Below are 6,000 nucleotides of genomic sequence, written 5' to 3' on the forward strand. Positions count from 1 at the left end.
AACATTTCATTGATCTTCAGTCACAGTGTCAATTTATGAATGCAGACATCATTTGTTTGACTGAAACATGGATTAATGATGACGACATCTATGATGTTAATATACAGGATTTTAAATTTTATCATCAGCCACGCCATCATTCATACAATGAATCTGGTATATTACACAAATTTAAAGACCAATCACATGGTGGTGTTGGAATTTACAATAAAAGGCAAACTTCAAGTAGATTAGATATATGTATAGATAATTTAGAATTTATTGCAACTGTTCTTACTGATCCAATTTCAATTGTTATTTCAGTGGTATATCGACCTCCATCTTACAATATAACATCGTTTTGTGAAAGTTTAGGTATTTTATTAGACAAACTAAGTAAACAAACCACAAAATGTATTATTGGAGGAGATTTTAATGAAGATCTATTAAAAGGAACTTCAAAAATACACCAGTTAATGTGTTTACATGGTTACACACAACATGTTGGGAATGCTACAACAGAAAATGGAACATTGATAGATCATGTTTATAGTATAGGATTGGATTCATTGAAAACGGAAATCATACCAATATATTATAGTTATCATGAAGGAATTAAAGTAATGTTTTAGTATATGAAATAAGATAAATATTACAAGATGAAAGATAATTGACTGATGGGTATCTATTAAGGGGTAATAATATTCCTTGTTTAATTGGTAACAATAATTTGTAATATGTGATGCACAAAAATGATGATTTTAAAGACATTCAAATAACATTGTCACTAGGGCATCCATCGATACAACTGTATTTTTGAAATTATTGCAATTTGTTTATTTCTGATAAAAATATACACAAATCATAGGTGATACAATCTAAAATTTTCACATATTCACAATAATAGATTATAATGAATGAATCTTTATATAGTAATTATACATGTACATACATGTATTGTACTATTAAATGATCATGTTTGAAAATTTTAGGAAACAACTGTACTCCATTTTAAGACAATGTAATTTGCATGAAATATACAGTACTTTGTTTGCATTCAAAAAGAAAATGGCTTAACAATACTTAAGTATTAGTAACTTGTTAAAATTACATTTCTATTGATCTTTTATAACTGTACTCCATTATAGGACAATGTAATTTTCATGAAATATACATTGTTCGCATTCAGAAAAAAATGGCTTAACAAATTACATTTCTATTCATCTTTTTATGATTTGTAATATTGAAAAGATTCATGAAAATAATTCACAAAATGAGATTTAAAATAAATATCTATTTGTATGATATTTTCAAGATTTAATAAATTACCATGAACATTTTACAGCTTTGAATGCTAATAATATACATTTATGTTTTTTAAAATATTGACTAGTGTAAATGATAATAGAAGGATTAAGGAATGTCAAGCAAAAAAGGATTTTGAGATGCTTGTTTTTATATTCATTCGTTAAATACAGAGTTATACACTTTTAATGTGCTATTGACCATATCATGATAAAAACATGGATATGCTTGATGAGGATTTTGATGGGACCATATTTTTTGGTGGGGTATAAATTGAATATCATGATTTTAATTTCTTTTATTAATATTCATTTATTCAGTTATTGTGAAAAACCCAACTATATTATGATATCATATCAGTTCTGGGCTCCTGGCTGAGGGACTCTCTTACTATTGTAATCCAGAGAGTCAAAGATGGTCAACCTTTGCTGAGGGAAGTGAATCTCACTTCCCAGGTCTCCCTTCCCAGGCCACAGAAGTCTCCATTATGGACTGCAGCTGCATAAGGATTCTTTTCAAAATTCATCAGCGCATCCAAGTTCGTAAAAGGTATGTTGAATTTTTTTTTGTAGACTTTATTGACAAACACTGTGACTTATGAAAAAGTTATAGTTCAAAATCTTGTACACAGCTTTAACCTTTTTAAGGTTAGTACATTTAGTTATATAATTGTGGTGCTAAAATTGTAATTTAATTCACACAAAATATATAACAGAATTTTTAATGATTTGAGAGTTTGTAATTTTAATTTCATTTTCAGCTTCATTATTAATAGTTATTTTCTTTCTGTCTTTATTTATAAGCAATATTCACTTTACAGAATTTTCTAGATTGAAATTTTGTGCATTATTTTTATACCAAAATCTAACATGTAGATTATTTATTTAATCTTTTCAACTTTGAATTTTTTTTTGTGTGATTATTATGGTATATATTTAAATTTGAGTGATCTTAAAGATAAATGAAGGAAGTTGCAGTTAGCACTGATTTCACGAGAAAGTCTGTAAAACTAGGCCTAATTGTCACTATATCATCGAGGATCTAGATCTGGTACAGTTACATAAACTGAACTTTGTGAAATTTTGAAATCTACAATGAAAAATGTTCACACTGAAGATCACCAACACAGATAAGCACACATGGGAAAGTGTATTGTTATTGCTTTGAAAGTCGGGCATGACGCTTGACCCGAATCCTGTGCTTATTTGCTAATTTCTCAGCAATTACACAATTTCTTCCAGAATTCTTTGGCACGTATTATTTATGCAAATCAATACTTTGGTGGTCATTTCATTGGATTCTGTACAAACTCATTTTGAAATCATTACCAGAACTGGCATTATCTTTAAACGTTACATACGTGTTTTAATAATATGAGATTTTGAAATTTAAATATGATTTTTAGCTGTATAATTGATAATTGTTTTCTTTTTGGGTGGTTTTATTATCAGTGTTGGCGTAGAACTTATCTTTCATTGGAAAGTAAAGGGACAACATCCCCAGCGTAACAGTGAAAAGGGTACTTGAAGATGACCAATCAACCTTTGTCTGAAAAGGAAGGTGAATCTCTTATCCCAGGCACCAAGAAGTTTTCATCATGGAATCCTGCTTCATATTAGACCAACCTCATGATTCATCAACATCCACAAACAGGACTATGGGAATTAGACTTATTACATTCTAACTTTTCATCATGGGCTCCTGCTTGATAAGACTTTGTTCAGGATTTATTAAAGGACAAGTCCACCCCCTGGGGGGGGCACTCAAATTGTTTTTTGATGGGGTGTGCCTCCCGAAACTCTGAAATGGGGTCTAAGGAACTTACTAAAAGGGTAAAATATGGGTCTTGGGAAGTAAATATACCGAACGGTGTGAAAAACAGGGTCTACGGAATGGGATTGCAGCACTATACGTTGCACAATATATAGCGCTGTGCATGCGCTCGCCATGCATAGAGCGGCTACTAGATATTATGTAGGGAGTTGCAAAGACGTACGTGCATCTCTCGTATGCGGTGCTCGCGCTGGACAATTTTGGTAGGGCTAGAGAACTGAGATGTTTCGTAACGGGGGTCTTGCGAGCGGGGCTGGGCGGCTTCTGAACTGAACTTTTGTCATTCGGAGTATCTAGAGAACTGAAACTTGAGTCTGAAAAAGGGGGTCATCAAAGCGTCACGTCCCCGTACCACCAATATATGCGAGTGCCTCCTCCGGGTTCCACCCCAGCAAAAAATTGATTTAATACAAATAGAAAAATCAAAAAAGCATATTAAACACCAAAAATTTCATAAAAATTGGATGTAAAATAAGAAGTTATGAAATTTTAAAGTTTTGTTTATTTTACACAAAACAGTTATATGCACATCCTGGTTAGTATGCAAATGAGGGGCTGATGACAAAAACCTCTGACTATTTCTTTTGTATTTTATTATATGAAATATGAAATATTTAAAATATTTTTAAAAAATGTATCATAATTCTTATGTATTTTATTGTCTCGCCCACCAGAGGTGAAGGCGAGACTTAGGGATCCAAATGTTGTCCAGCGTCCGTCAGGCGTTCGTCCGTCCAACACAAACCTGTAATGACACATAACTCCCAAACAGTAAGTTGCTTTTCAACCAAACTTGGATGGTAGATGGACTTGGGAAACCTGCATTTTATGCTGCAGTCTGAGGTCACATGGTAAGGTCAAAGGTCATTTTCAGGTCGACGTTAAAAGTTTACATGCAAGACTCTCTTATGACACCTAACTCCGCAACCGTAAGTTACTTTTCAACAAAACTTGGATGGTAAATGTAGATGACTTGCATTTAATGCTGCAGACGGAGGTCACATGGTAAGGTCAAAGGTCATTTTCAGGTCAACATTAAAGTGTACATGCAAGGCTCTTATGACAAGTGTTTTTCCATCCCAGTCATTTCATAATGAAGTTTCTATATAATTCTCTTGCGTGCCTTCGCAAATCACAATATTTTTGGTTATTTTCATAAGTGGGCGAGACACAAAATTGCTTTTGCCTTGTTGTTTTTTTATTGTTTTTTTAGTTGAAATTATCTGTGACTTTATTTTGACCTAAACAATATCAAATTAATTGAGTTTAATTTGTAATATTTTAATAATGATGCATTTATGAATTTCGATTAAACACAAGATTTGCATTGGATTTTTACACAAATTCTTGTTTTTGAGAAATTTTATGATGACAATCCTCCTGCAAATTGTAAATGTTAACTAATTTGGTATGAGATCAGTTTTGTTTGTAATGATAATTTTAGTACATTTAGTTATGATTCATGCCAAAAAAAGTTCTAAATATACTATGTTTGTTATGTTATGGAAAATGTATTATATACGAATGATGTAATTGCAGAAGTAAACAATAAAATCAAATCAAAATCAAATATGCATTTATGAAATATTCTATAATTTCAGAAATGCGTATCCAGGCTTTGGAAATTTGGGGCCCGTTTCTCAACACTGTCATAAGTCTAACTTCTTGACTAAATCGGAGATAGTGAGCTAGTTGTCCGCTAACCGTTTCACAAAGCCCTCTTTACCAAGATCGGGTACAACAACCTCACTAAATAATTATGACACCTCCGAACCTGTCATAACTTCTCTCTTAATGATGAAATGGCATCACGTGGGTAGATTATGATATGCAAAAGTGCCGAGAAATTTGAAAATTATAATCTTATGTAATCAATCATAGAGATTGAAATTACATCCCAAAATAAGTGGGATAATGCATCATTGTAATCATTGTAATGATCATTGTAATACAAAGTAACTATGAAAACTGTTAGCAAAACGCAACAAAACCATTCATTTTGAAATAGTAATATAATTTAATCGATAAAAATTCCACCACGTCAGGCCATCCATAACTGGATTTGTATTTGTTGATTTCAGACCCTATTGACATTTGGATAAATTCTAATCTCTAATTTATGCATAGAATCTGTCAAATCGTGAGATCGGTATCAAAGATTTATAAAAGAAAAATGTTAAACTATATTTCGATGATGTTTGGAATCGTAAAATATTGTATAATTATCATAATTTTACAAATAAAACCGTTATAGTTTACTTTCGTAAACTATTAAAATTGGATATCCCGTGGTTACCCATCTCAACGTCCACATGTGATGTTTTAGTCATGAAATAAATTATTCATAATTCCATTTTTTAGCAATTGAATGCCCCAGTCTTCATGGACTAAGTATGTATGATGCATAATTTACCTGTGCTATTATTTTTAAAAGATGTAATTCCCAATTCATCACAATATTTGCAATTTCGTCATAACTTTTTTTGAAAATTATGCTATTTTGTGACTAAGGCTACGTCTCGTCTGCTCTTTTTACCGATAGTATTGATATCAAGGTATTTTAGTTACGAAGCCTTTCGTGAAACAGGTTTAGTAAGATTGGAACTAACTCCTTGGTTTGTGGATAAAGATATGACTAACTTTTCCAGGTGTTGAGAAACAGGCCCCTGGTCTAGAAAATTGAAAAGAAAAAGTCATTGAGTAGTTTGATGCGCGCTTTTTGCGTTACAGATTTAACACAAAAAATCTTGAAGGGGAGGGGGGCTGATTCAGCCCCCCCCCCCTTCCCAACAGTAACATAATTTATTTAATTCTCTAAACTTCATAATAAAATGTATTTTTTATATAATTGTAATGCTAGACATTGTAATTTGAGTAAATTAG

This window comes from Lytechinus variegatus, chromosome 2 (genome assembly GCF_018143015.1).
Source record: "Lytechinus variegatus isolate NC3 chromosome 2, Lvar_3.0, whole genome shotgun sequence".
NCBI lineage: Eukaryota > Metazoa > Echinodermata > Echinoidea > Temnopleuroida > Toxopneustidae > Lytechinus > Lytechinus variegatus.